Source organism: Miscanthus floridulus, chromosome 7, assembly GCF_019320115.1.
Source record: "Miscanthus floridulus cultivar M001 chromosome 7, ASM1932011v1, whole genome shotgun sequence".
Taxonomy (NCBI): Eukaryota; Viridiplantae; Streptophyta; class Magnoliopsida; order Poales; family Poaceae; genus Miscanthus; species Miscanthus floridulus.
The window spans coordinates 64,152,550-64,167,281 of NC_089586.1; the positions used below are offsets into that span (position 1 = coordinate 64,152,550).

At 46.8% G+C, this 14,732-nt stretch overlaps 1 non-coding gene across 1 annotated transcript; it reads left to right on the plus strand.

The window, feature by feature from the left end:
* The first annotated feature begins 934 nt into the window (after positions 1-934).
* On the plus strand, positions 935-1,041 carry LOC136468144 (small nucleolar RNA R71). The gene has a single exon (XR_010761685.1). It is a non-coding gene; the product is annotated as a small nucleolar RNA R71 (small nucleolar RNA).
* Positions 1,042-14,732: the final 13,691 nt, after the last annotated feature.

A 14,732-nucleotide genomic window follows, 5' to 3' on the forward strand; every position in this document is an offset into this window, starting at 1 on the left:
GGAATATTGATATACAATTTTGAATTACCTCTACAAACTTACCAAATTGCTCATCCATTTTAGCTTTTCGATTTTGGCGTGGAAACGGTAAGAGGGTGGTGTCATGGAAATCTTGCATCGTCTCCTATGCTTGTGGTCTAAATTCTTCGGCTTCTTCTTTTTTCTTCCTCTCGTATTGCCACTGGTGTCTTACTTGTCTTTGTTAGATATAGAGGATCCACGTGTAGACTTGCCACCTCTTGTGGTTATGGCATTGACCTTTTCAAGGTTAGTGGCAAAAGGTAGAGCAGCGACCAACTGAGCTATTTGTGATTCTATCTTTTTATTATAGCTATGTTGGTCTTTATGGCAGAAGAAAAACTTTCTATTTTAGTGTTTATGTTTTCTAAAACTTTATCATTAGAAGCAAGCTTCTTAGAAATATTCTCATTAATCTTAGCCTGTTCTAAAATCAAATTTCTCAAGGATGGTTGATTAGAATTATAGTAATTACCTGGGTACTTACCTTGGTAATTTGACCATTGTTGTTGTTGTTGCCCCCATCCTTGTCTCTTTTGTTGAGGACCGGAATTATTAATGACAATGTTTACATCCTCTTGAAATTCAGGGAAATCAACCACAAATATTCTCCACACATGTTTTGGGCATTATAAGCATCTTGGATGGCCTAACGGTCTTTCTTGTAATTGGCTCGTTGTTTGAGCCAATTCGTAAGTACGTCCATTTTGGTTGACAGTGCACACACCTCTTCTAGAACTTCTTCGCTCTTCTTGCATGATTGAATATTGCCTTGGGACCAGCCTTGATTAGAGACTACCTTTTCCATGAGAGTTGGGTGAGTGACATGAATGCTCCTCTGGCAGTAGCGTCAAGTTGTTCACAAGCTTTTTGGGTTAATCCATAGTAAAAGCCTTGCATGAGCAACCAATCTTCCATTCCATGATGAGGACAATCTGAAATATATTCTTGGAAATGTTCCCATGCCTCTGGAATGGTTTTTCCTTTCTACTGTTGGAAGTTGAATTTTTTTCACTTAAGGGTTTAGCCTTGCCTATAGGGAAAAACTTTGCTAGAAAGGCCTTTGAGCATCTTTCCCATGTGTTGATGTTATCTTTATTGGTGTAAAACCACTCTGCTTCACCCTTCCCATTAATGAGAATGGAAATAGGCATAGTAGTATGATGTCTTGAGCAACGTCCTTGATGACGATTGTGCTACTAATCTCTAGAAAATTCTAGAGATGAGCACTAGTATCTTCATGTGCCTTTTTGCTATATGGCATAGCTTGCACCATGTTGATGAGGCTTGGCTTGAGTTCAAACTCAAGGTTGTTGGTTTTGAGTGTTGGTCAAGTGCGAATGTTCTTGGTGCTTGGAGCAAAGAACTCACGCAGAGTCTTGTCAGCCATAGCTTCAAGAACTGGTGTTCAGCTACCTCTTGATTGGTTTGATTATGATTGATGGATTTTGTTGATGGATCAAAAACCAATCCTGCAATACCCTATATAAGATATGAACAAAGACAAACAAGGGTAAGCCTGCTAAAGCAGAGGTGCATAGTTATGATTTCACCAATAAGTATTTATTTGATTAATTCTCTTTTAGCCTTGTACCCTTCCCCGGCAATGGCGCCAAAAATGCTTGTTGACATTTCTTAACATCACTTTTACTAAGTTGTCATCCCTAGCAATGATGACAGAAATGCTTGTTGGTATTTATTAGTAACACTTGTAAAAGAAGAATATATACATTAAGGATTTTGTAAACGCATAGAAAATACCATTGTAGCATTTTACCTAGAAGTATACCAGGTATCGTTATTTATATTTTACCACAGGGAAGAGCGGTGGCTAGAGATATTGACTAATATGTATACTAAGGAAGATCAAGAATAGAGCTTGATTCCCTTCGCAACCAGGTCCTACTTGGTCTACAATGGGGAGTGGACTATAAAGCACTCAACAAGAGTGTCACACTCGCGATCTACCACATGGCCTGGAATGTTGAGTGCATCTGTATGTAAACAATATTTAAGCACCACGCTTACATAATGTCGACCACTTAACTCACTCGAGTACTGAGCTAAGTGCTTTGCAAACTTCTATCCCTCCTCTGGCTCCTCTTCTTCCTCTCAACCCAACTCTTGGAGGCCATGGCGATGATGAATTGTGATATCTCCCTCCGAGTGAGCCTGGCCTCCGCCACCGGGTGATCACTTCCATGAGGGTGGAAGTATTCTAGCGAAGGAGGAGCAAGGACACGACGCTAGATGTGGTCTGCCATGTTCCCCACCCCTAGAGGATGGAAGGTTTCAGCGACGTCGCTAGAATCCTTCCTTCCTCTGACGGGGAGGGGAACTTCAATGCATCGGTCGTTGCCCCTCCCACCCCAGCAAAGGTGGGGGCTTAGGCCTGTTAGTGGGGCGACGAGCGACATCGCCTGGCTTCAGCCCTCGAGGAGGGTCCTTGAGGTTGGCCCGTTGGCCCAAGCCATACACACCGTAGGGCCCCGACCTAGAGGTCAGGCGCACCCTGTTGTCTCTACCGCCATATAGGTGGTAGTAGATTGTTGTTTTTGCCACCGTATATTTATAATTGGGTTGTTCCGAATTAATCAAATGAAATTACTTTCATTTGTAATCTCATTGCTCACAAGTCATGCTCAGAGACTTAGGTCCCTCATTAGGATGGGATGTTACGATGATGGCCTTGGTAGCCAAGATCACCGCGCTTGTGCTGCTAGCGGGTTAGTCCATGAGAACCCTAGGTTTACAGTCATTCCATACCCTAGTCATGTCCCCTAGAGGGGAGATCCTTGTCTTCTAGACCGAGCCACTCGTATAGTTCCTGAGCCCATCTATCGGTGCTCGGGGGCTCGCTGCCATCCCTCGGTGGGTCACGACGAGTGGCTCTAGGTCAGTACTCAGGACATCACACAATGGTCAGCCATGCCTTTCTTCTAAACATCTAGCTAGAGGCCTCTGGTGCCCGACCATGGGCATCCTCGCACTTTAGAAGCCTTAGGCAGCCATGAAGCCCCTTGGGCCACCTTAGACCTTAGCAATGCCGCCCTTGGGGGCCCAAATACTGTCCGTGCGGCGGGCCGGGAGACATGAATCCGACGAAGGATCAAGAAGCACAAACATAGCTGCAAATGAACAAAATGGATACAAGAGAAGGGAAGGGGGACATAGCTGGTAACACGGTAGCCAAGGGTATTCCATTAGTGCCTTGCTGACCTTTTGCCCCTTCCTCCTGCTCTATTCGATTGGTCCCTTGCCTCACCTGGGGGCCTTCTGCTACGATCCTCCTTTAGGGAGGGGCAATGGGTGGTTAGCTTAGTCAATCCTTTGACATGGCCGAGCCACTGCTGGAGTCGCTCGAGATGAAGGAGACATTAGTAAAGGCAAGTGAAATAAGAAGGGTCGGAAGGATGAGACTTATCATGGTTTTGTTATTGGAGAGGTAGGCCAATCGAAGGAGGTCGGCAGGCGAGCACTTGGCTTGGGAGATGGCGCTTCTAGGCGGATGGCTCCTCGGTGGCCTTCCCTCATGAGGAAAGGTCAAAACTCACCATCGATTAGGTCAGCCCCTTCTAGGGGGCCAAGCGCCTCAAATGGAGGGGCCAGCCGAGCCATCGCTGTCGCCAGGAGTCTTGGCTTGCCTCACTGACACCCTAGTTGGCCGAGCACTATCACTACATTGGCTACTTTCCTTCATCGGCGCCCTTCTCGTGTCACGTCTGAGGCATCGGGAGCAATAGGGAGCGACAAGTGTGGGCCACTTGGGTGATCTAGTCTTGCTCGTAGTAGTAGGCTTTGTTCAAAGCTACCTTCGATGGTGATGACTCCCTTGGGGCTAGGCATCTTCAGCTTTAGATAGGTGTAGTTGGGAACATCCATGAACTGGCAAACTTGGTTGGCCCTGGAGAGCATGCTAGACACCAGGGGAAGTCGACCACCTCGAAGGTGAGTGACTCCTTATAAAAGGTTGTTTGGCGGCCGAAGGTGATGTTGAGCTAGAATGCGATCAAGGCCGCATGGCTTTCCCTCCCTGAGGATGATCCTATAGAAGCACGCATTGCTTGGGTGCAGGTTTGCTCCATGGGATGCCTATCCTCTCTAGGGGTGCTAGTGTAGATTATGTTGTGGGCCACTGCCTCCATCCATCAACACCTTGGTGAGGCGCGTGGTGCCCACGATTGGGCTAACCATGAGCGGGTAGCATCCTGGGTTGAGGAACATGAATCGGGGTGATCCCCTATTCAAAGGTGATGGCCGTCTAGGACCATCGGAGCCGACGTTAGGGGCAGTAAGGCAAGGATGGCGTTCACCTCTTGCTCGGTGATGCGGCGCTACCAATAGGACTTGTACGGAGCCCCCGAGGATCATGAGACAACGATTGGCCTTGGGAACTCGGCATCGTCCTCTAGGGTGGCGTTCGTTGGTTCACTGGCCTTCAAGGTTGGCTTCTGGGCCTTGCCCTACTAGCCAAGGGTTCCACAGATGTAGCTCCTAATGGTGGCACATCCTTGAGGAGGTGCTTTGCCTACCCTCCATGGAATGGGCAGGGCCCTCAGTGCCTTCTCGAAGTGCTCAGGGCACGTGATGTGCTCATGTGGTTGAGGCCTAGAGGCGCAGTCGGTTGCTGCCACTATCTCATGCCTATGGTGCCTTCTAGCCCCTTGTTTCCTCTTATCGTGGCAATGCAGGGACGATGCAGGGTCATCGCCGCCATCCCCACCGCTGAGGTGGGCGACAGCTTTGGCCTTACTGCTGAAGTTGGCCTAGACTGCCTTCTCACCAGTGGCATACTAGGTGGTGACATCTAGGAGTTCCTGCATTATGCGTGGGGTCTCGTGGCCGAGCATGTGGATGAGTGCCGCGTAGGTCATGCCGTAGATGAAGGCGTGATCAGTCGGCATCGGTGATGTTGGAGAGCTTGTTGCGCTTCTTGGAGAAGCACTAGATATACTCCTGAAGGGTCTCATTGGCCATACTACCTACATGTTGTGATGGTCCCATGAGATCTCAGACCAAGTGGTACATAGCCTAGAAGTGGCCAATGAAGATGAGAACCTAGGTCTCCCTAGTAGCGGATGTTGCCAGGCTCGAGCTGCTCGAGCCAGCTCTGGGTCGAGCTTGACAGAAATAGAGGAAGGGTATTGGACAACAAAGTCATCATCTAACCCCTCAGCCCTCATGGGCAAGGTGGTATTCCTTGAGCCAATGGTCTAGAGTTGGTTCTCTCCCGTCGTTACTTGGAGATGTTGCATCGGTGGCCGAAAATTGCCTCGGGTAAGGTGTCAGCCGGGGATCACCACTCTAAATGCCTGGTGGCCGAAATGATCCATGGTGGCACCCCTCGCCCCTCGGTCGTCAAGAGTGCGGGACTACTCATGAGCGTGGTTGCCTGGCCATGATGGTGTCGGGACATCACGGTCATCGCCAATCTAGTGGTGCATGGGGGATGCTAAGGGGAAGGCTCACACCTTCGCTCCTACCAAGGCTTAGCGCCCCTAGTCCATGGGCGGTCATAGTTGCTATCGGAGGAGTCGCCATAGCTTTCGACCATCGACGGGGCATGCACGTCGGAGCAATCCCCGTTGGTGGTGGTCGTTGGCTTGGATGGCCTAGAGAGAGTAGCACAATGTTGAGAAGCAGAGCTCTTGGCCTGCTGCTTGAGGGGTGACATGGAGAAGCTGCCTTGCCTTGCGTAGCCGCTCATTGGTCTTTAGGTCTGTGTGTCAAAGATGTCCTCCAGCCGACAGACGGTGGCCCCGCCATGTTATAGGCCACCCAGGGGAACGTGTAGGGTGTTGGGGGCCTCATGACGGGCGTCATCATCATTGATAGGAGGCTATGCAACTTGTTGCCTAAAAGGTCCTTGTTTTGTTTTGGTAATTGAGTGACAACCTTAGGTGACTAATATAGTTTGAGTGAGATACACATGTGATTAGTCCACAAGTATGTCATGTGTGAGCAACCTATGCCATGAGTGAAATGCTTGGATATGTTGCAAGGCTCACACATGTGATGAAGGGAGCTCATTATTGCATATGAGACATGACATGGTCATGTGATTAAGGTGGAGAAGATCAAGACAGGGCTTGGCTTGCATGGACCCGGTTGCAAACATGAAGGGCAAGTTGGAGGCTTTGGAGCTATGGACCGCGTGGTGTGAGCTTGAGCAAGACTTGGTGCCGATGGACGAAGGCAATGGTGAAAAGCAAGTGAGGTCAAGATTGATGAACCAATAAGGTCACGTGATGATATGAAGTTGATCATATCATTTGTTGATCAAGGATGGTGCATGTGTTGCATGAATATCGAAGGAGATGGAATGGAATGTGCAAGGCAAAGGTATAACCTATAGGGCATTTCATTTCACCGGTCATAGGTGTGTAGAGAAGTTTATGACTAGATTTAGGATAGATGGCCGTACTATTAAGAGGGGCAAACTTGTTTAGATATTGGTCATCTAGTACCACTCGAGTGATCTAACTTTGCGTTGTTGCTAGGATTGAGTGGCGTGGTGAATTGAGTGACTAATCTTTGAAAAATATTTGTGAAAATGCTAACACACATTCACATGGTGGTGTACACTTGGTGGTGTTGGCACATTTGCAAAGGTGAAGTCATTAGAGTTGAATTGGATCAACATGGAGAAGAGAAAAGTTTTTTTGGTGTACTCTGAACTATAGGATGATTCTTGGATTAGAATTTTGTATTGATCCATTGTGCTTTGGATCAAATATGCAAGTGGGATGTGTATCCCTCTGAGTAAGCTTTCCAAAATGTACAAGATCATTGAAATCAGACTTCGGAGCAAAGAGTTATAGCTGTTTTAGCGATGAAAGGTCTGTGACCAGACTTTGTGACCAGACGCGTCCGGTCAGCACCTGCGAGTCCGGTCATAGAGTCTGTCAATGTTTATTTCCATTGCCAAAGCAACCGGATGCTAGGAGGGTCCGGTCAGTGATGACCTGACGTGTTCGATCAATAAAAGTTCTCTCTGGAAGTGACCGGATTCTAGGAGAGTTGAGTCCGGTCATAGGAGAAAGGGGAGTCCGGTCAGTTGTGTAGAGGCACGTTGGTGACCGGACTCAGGTTCGACATGTTCGGTCGCTAGACCTAGGCATGTCTGGTCAGGAGTATACATGTGTGGGAGATAGCCATTGGTGAGTAACAGTTATCTTTGAACTGCGAGGCTATGTGGCTATATCTCAGTGATTGGAGTCTGGGGTGAGTCTGGTCAGCGAGTCCAGTCAGTGTGTGGAAATCAGGATGAAGGGGGTAACGACTATTTTAGCCCTTGGGCTATAAAAGAAGTGTGTGGCTAGCCTTGGCACATGCTTGGCACCCTTGAGACTTAATGTACATGCTTGGGGAGTGCTAGGAGAGCACTCTAACTCACTTGTGCTTGCAAGAGTGCGAATCGATTGCGAGTGAGTGATTCTATGCGATTGCATTGTGAGATTGCATCGGGTGGCACTAGGTGTTCGAGTTGCAAGCCGGTGGTGCTTGTTACTCTTGGAGGTTTCCACCTCCTAGATGGCTTGGTAGTGGTCTCCGTTGAAGCACGCAAGAAGATTGTGCGGTGCTACGGAGAAGGATTTGTGAGGGTACCATGCTCACCCCGCGGGAGCCATGAAGAGCAACACTAGTAGAGCATGTCATTGAGCTACCCTCACTCTTTTGGAGTTGGTTCTTGTGGTGCCGAACGTGTGGGCTTGGTGGGTGATGCCAATTAGCCACCGAACCGCTAAGTGAGTGGTCAACATAACAGGGACTAGCATGATGACAAGCACATGAACCTTGGGATAAAAATCATCGTGTCATCTTTGTCATCCCATTGGTTTGCATGCTCCTTTCACAAGCTTGTAGTTACTTTCATATACTTTATGCTTGTGTTGTTGTTCTTGTAATTAGTTAGCTTGTGTAGCTTTCTAGTTACCTTCTTGTGTGTGCAGCATAGAAGTAGCCTCCCTTGTATGGCTAATTTAGTTTGAGTAACCTTGTTAGTCACTTTGCTTAGTTTGTGTAGCTAAGTAATTTGCGCTCTTTAATTTGGCATTAGTTGCCTTGTTATTGAGCATAGGCTTTGTGCTTTTGCATACTAGTTGTGTAGGAGCTCCCCGTGCTTGAAGTACTAGCTGCATAGGTTTGTATGACCTTACTCTAGAATTGATTAGATGAGCTATATCTAGTCCGCACCTTTGTTGTCAAATTAGGATCTTTGTAAGGTGCTTGAAACTTAGATAGAGGGGTGTAGTCTTGGCTAGACCGATAGTTTTAATTTTGCATTTGTTTTCGGTTAGCCAGCGTGACTAATTTTTGAATGGACTATTCACCCCCCTCTAGTCTGCCATCTCGACCCTACACTATCATGCAAAGTCCTGCCTTTGGTACTCGATCTCTGCCTTGATGGCCTCTAGGCCGACCTGCGATCCACCTTCTCCTAAAGGTAGTTCGCGCTGCTACGGGGACTCAGGTCTGGCACTTGAGCTCAGGTGCCTCATCGGCGGGAACCTTGCCGTTGATGTAGTAGCACATGCACAGTGGGGCGTAGCAGTTGATGTTGTAGGAGTCATACTACAAGCCATTCCCCAAGAGGATCTCAAGGAAAGTGCGCAGCGAGGGGACGTGGCTGACGTGGTGCTCTAGCTCTAGCTAGAAGGATGCCACCGCATTCTGAATTCTAAAAGGTAGGTTTGGGAGGTAGTACCAGAAGTGGTTAGGCGATGGGAGCACCTTGTAGGTGGTGATCTGGTGGTGGACGTTGGCCTACATATAGAACATCTAGCACCGTCTGACACGGTGGGGTGCAGACCCAGACCACATTGGATCTGCTGGGCCAAGACCTCGAGATCTGCTCCTAGGGGCCCGATAGAGGGGGCAACGCTGGGAGCTCATTGCCCACTGGTGTGGCCCATCGAGCGAATGAAGCACGCCGTAGCAGTCAGCGATGTAGGCCAGGCTCCCAAAGTTGAGGACTTGGCCTAGAGCGATGGCACCAGCTATGATGAAGAACTCGCTAGGGAAGTGGACACCACCGTCTAGGGCGGTGCCGCTTGCTCTGGCAACGAGGCGAGTGGCTCCGCCACCGTAGAGCTGAATCGCACTTACACTACTCCCTGCCTGGTGCGCCAGCTATCGTGGGTTCTAATCACGCCAAGCATTGTTGTTCGAGTCATTGTTAGAGTACGTATCTCTGGTGGCTTGGGTGGACTTAAGAACACAAGAATCACATAGGGGACAATAGTTTATTCTGTTCGGACCGATCGGTGCCCTACATCCAGCAACTGATGATCCTTATGCTCAAGAGCACCCAAAATCGGGGGGTTACAATAGAGTGTAGAGAGAGATTTGGTAGGGGTTAGCTCGGTGCTAACCTAAGGTTGCCTTACCGTCGGTGGAGTCTTTCCCTCGTCGGAGAAGGGAAGACGACGGGTGCGGTGGAGCTATCGGTGCCCCTCTCTGGGTTGCCCTACCCTCAGAGCTGAGCAGCAACAAATAGAATGAGGAATCAAATGATCTGTCTTGGATCCTCCCCCCTAAGGTTCGACCTTATCTCTTATATACCGAGATAGGTTAGGTACATGTTAGTTTGGGAGATGTGTCTACGGTGATGAGGACATCAACACCAACGATACATCCACGCTAACATGAGTTACCAGTTTCTGGTCCTATTACTCAGGCGGAGCCCGTGCTTCGTCACATTAATCATCAAGTAAGTTCACTCTTGAGTTCTTGTCCATCATATTTAGACCATGGGAGACGCGTGCACTCTTGTTTTGGTTAGGGAACCAGGGAGAGGACCGAAAGGGACAAGGATTCGCGGAGGCTGAATTCGGACTCCAGGACAAGCTCCAACTTGTGATGGTCACCACGGTCGCATACGGACTCGATTGGGGACGTTCAAGTACTTCATGGAATCCTTATGAAGTCTATTTCATATGGATCTGGAATCAAAGTCCATATCTGTTTTGAGGGCGGCCGCATGACTGAATTACTACTGAGAGCTTGTCTGTCCAAGGTGCTGCGTCACCTTAGTTTGGTCCAATGGGCCGTGTATCAAGTTGGGTCCATTAGGGACGCGTCCTAGGGTTGGAGAAGCGACCCCAACACCCCTGTGGTCGTCCTTCCACCTTCATATACTCCTTAGCCAGCCACCAAGAATAGTCGGGTTTTGTTTAGATCAAGTTTAGCTCTCGCTACTTGCTTGTAAGCGCGCGTGCTGGATCAGCCGCCCGTCTTCTTGTCTTCGGAACCCCACTTAATTGAGATTGAGTTTGAAACTTTCATCTACATCTAGTAATTCAGTACTTGCTATACTTGTTCTTGCTAGTTCTTCGATTGCTTGCAGGACGAGTGCCCTAGTGGTCGGGTGACGCGCTCCACAAGATCGCGGCAGCCATTGGAGGTGGTGTATCGGTTGCTAAGGCACAGCTTGGAAGGCTGTAGTCGGGCCATGAACGTCGTCTCCACCCATCAACGAGTTATCCCACAGCCTCAACTCATCGAAAAGATCAGGAACAAACCCTAGCGGATCATATCAGTTGGTATCAGAGCAATGGTTATTGTGAGAGTCTTCCAATCCTTCATTCGTTCTAATTTTCCTATAGTCCAGAAAACCAAAAACAAATATAGTAGATTAGTTTTAACCACGTGATCCTATAAACCCTTGGAGCCTTGCTAGCAACTACTTAGTTAGGGCTTGTTGAGTCATCGGCTACATCGGTTGTGTCGAGTTGCTGGTCTTAGTTTTTGTCCTTTAGAGTTTTGAGTTCTTATCACGTTCTAGTCACAGCCATGTGCTAACATATAACCTTCTATTGGCTGAAATCCGAATATCTGTGTTCAAGCCGAGTAGGAATATGATTTTGGAGACCGAATCCCACGTGGTGTTGAGTTCGAGTTGGAATCGGTTTTTAGTCTGAATTGACAGCTACCTGACTGCTATTGTGAGTCTGAATCTGAGTACATCTTTGTGCATCAGTAGTCCTACTTATACTCAAACACTCCACGTCCTGCATATACGTTTTGGCTCGGTTTTTACTCTAGAGAGAGAGAGAGAGTTTGTGTGGTGTGTGACTCTTGTACATCTGAGTACATCTTTTTTTACCAGAATACCCCTGTCCTTCGAAAAAGTTTGTGTGGTGTGTGACTCCTGTGAAGTCTTTTTGTTTATATAATCAGTTTTGAGGATCCCCAGAAAAAAGAAAAAAAAGAAAAAAAACAAAAAACAGGAAAAAAAAGAAAAAGGGGGGTGTTCATTGTGCTTCTCCATTGTTTCCGGTGGTGTGTTGTGACCCTCCTTTGTGCCCAGGCTCGCATCTCTAGCACGGTCTAGTCTAGGACCAGCACAGTACCACGTTGAACGATTATTCAGCTTGCTTTTGTGACTACGTGGTGCTAGTACTTCCTTGCTTCAGCCCACCTATAGCTCCACATATTTCGACTACAGCTTGATAGGTGTTTGTTGTGCAGCACCGATACACTTCATCTACGGTTGCAGACTTGTTGGTTGTCGTTCCCTCCTGTTGAGCAAGGTAAGAATTGGTAAGAAGCTTTTGTAACAGGTTGAGAGTGAGCGCCTTGCAGTAGCTACATCCTAATAGCTGTAGGGCTTTTATTTCTTCACCTGTTTCTTGTTGCCCTTGTCTTTTAAACCATGTCAGGATCAGAGGATGTTAACAAGAGGCCACAATCTCCTCGCACCAAGGGCATCATTCACATTTTACAAGGCAAGTGCAGCTGCATACAGAAGGACTTGATCAAGATTTACAGGTGACCAATGACAAGATTGGGCAATTGGAGGCCACCCAACTTGCCTCCACCACCAAGCTTACAGGATTGGAGGCATCTGTTGCCCGTATGGACAGAAGCCTTGCTGCTCTTCTGAAGCGTTTTGATGACTTCCACACGAAAGACAAAGAGCAGCATAATGAAGACAACAAGGACGAAGAGCGACTCGAAGATAATTATGATGATGATTATACTGCTGATACTGAACATGATGCTCATGACACTCGTGACCGGCGTCGCCTACGCTTTAATCATAGAGGTATGGGTGGTCACCGCCGACATGAGGTACCCAATAATGATGCTTTCAGTAAGATAAAATTTAAGATACCTCCTTTTGATGGTAAATATGATCCTAATGCATACATTACTTGGGAAATTGCCATTGATCAAAAGTTTGCATGTCATGAATTTCCTGAGAATACACGTGTTAGGGCTGCTACTAGTGAGTTTACTGATTTTGCTACTGTTTGGTGGATAGAACATGGCAAGAAAAATCCTAATAACATACCACGAACTTGGAATGCTTTGAAACGAATCATGAGGGCCAGATTTGTTCCTTCTTACTATGCACATGATTTGTTAAATAAATTGCAACAACTGAGACAGGGTGCTAAAAGTGTAGAAGAATATTATCAAGAATTGCAAATGGGTATGTTGCGTTGTAATTTAGATGAGGATGAGGAACCTGCTATGGCAAGATTTTTGGGTGGGTTAAATCGTGAAATCCGGGACATCCTTGATTATAAAGAATACACTAACGTAACCCATTTGTTTCATCTTGCTTGTAAAGCTGAAAGGGAAGTGCAGGGGCGACGTGCCAGTGCCAAGAATAATATTTCTGCTAGGGAAAACTAATTCATGGCAGCCCCGCACGACTACTACTACTCCAACTACACGTGCTCCTATGCCAACATCCAGCGACAAACCTCGTGCTACTTCGCAAATTCAGTGGCGAAGACGACCCAGAAGCCTGCTGCGAGTGCTTCATCCATGGCATCTACAGGTAGAACAAGAGACGTTCAGTGTCACCGGTGCAAGGGATATGGACATGTGATGCGTGACTGTCCAAGCAAGCGTGTTATGGTCGTCAAAGATGATGGTGAGTATTCCTCTGCTAGTGATTTTGATGAAGATACACTTGCTTTGCTTGCTGCTGACCATGTAGGAAGTGAGGAACAACCAGAAGAGCAGATTGGAGCAGAGGATGCAGATCATTATGAGAGCCTCATTGTGCAGCGTGTGCTTAGCGCACAAATGGAGAAGGCAGGAGCAAAATCAGCGGCATACACTGTTCCAAACAAAGTGTGTCATTAAAGAGCGTTCGTGCCATTTGATAATTGATGGAGGTAGCTGCAACAACTTAGCTAGCAGCGATATGGTAGAGAAGCTTGCACTTACAACCAAACCGCATCCACATCCATATCACATTCGATGGCTCAACAATAGTGGTAAGGTTAAGGTAACGAGATTGGTACGAATTCATTTTGCTATTGGATCATATCATGATGTTGTTGAGTGTGATGTTGTGCCTATGGAAGCTTGTCATATTCTGCTAGGTAGACCATGGCAATTTGATACAGATTGTATGCATCATGGTAGATCAAATATGTATTCTCTCATACACCATGATAAGAAAATTGTTTTGCTTCCTATGTCTCCTGAAGCTATTGTGCGTGATGATGTTGCTAAAGCTAAGAAAACTAAATCTGAGATCGATAAAAATGTCAAATCTGTTAGTAGTAACAAAGATGAGATAAGATTGAAAGGACATTGCTTGCTTGCTACTAAATCTGATATTAATGAATTGGTTGCTTCCACTTCTGTTGCCTATGCTTTGGTATGCAAGGGCGCTTTGATTTCAGTTCACTGATATGCAGCATTCTTTGCCCCCTGCTGTTGCTAACATTTTGTAGGAGTTTTCGGATGTTTTTCCAAGTGAGATACCAGCGGGGCTGCCACCAATACGAGGGATTGAGCACCAAATTGATCTTATTCCTGGTGCATCTTTGCCAAACCGTGCGCCATACAGGACTAATCCGGAAGAAACGAAGGAAATTCAACGACAAGTGCAAGAACTACTCGACAAAGGTTATGTGCGTGAGTCCCTTAGTCCTTGTGCTGTTCCTATCATTTTAGTGCCTAAGAAAGATGGAACATGGCGTATGTGTGTTGATTGTAGAGCTATTAATAATATCACCATTCGATATCGACACCCTATTCCACGATTGGATGATATGCTTGATGAACTGAGTGGTGCTAATGTGTTTTCCAAAGTTGATTTGCGAAGTGGGTACCACCAGATTCGTATGAAATTGGGAGATGAATGGAAAACTGCTTTCAAAACTAAATTTGGTTTATATGAGTGGTTAGTCATGCCTTTTGGGTTAACTAATGCACCTAGTACCTTCATGAGGTTAATGAACGAGGTTCTGCGTGCTTTCATTGGAAAATTTGTTGTAGTCTACTTTGATGATATATTGATTTACAGCAAATCTATGGATGAACATCTTGATCACTTACTGTGCTGTTTTTAATGCTTTACGAGATGCACAGTTTATTTGGTAACCTTGAGAAGTGCACCTTTTGCACCGATCGAGTGTCTTTTCTTGGCTATGTTGTGACTCCACAGGGAATTGAGGTTGATCAAGCCAAGGTAGAAGCTATACAGGGATGGCCTGTACCAAAGACTATCACACAAGTGCGGAGTTTCCTAGGACTTGCTGGTTTCTATCGCCGATTTGTGAAGGACTTCAGTACCATTGCTGCACCTTTGAATGAGCTTACAAAGAAGGGAGTGCCTTTTAGTTGGGGCAAAGTACAAGAGAACTCCTTCAATATGCTAAAAGATAAGTTGACACATGCACCTCTCCTCCAACTTCCTGATTTTAATAAGACTTTTGAGCTTGAATGTGATGCTAGCGGAA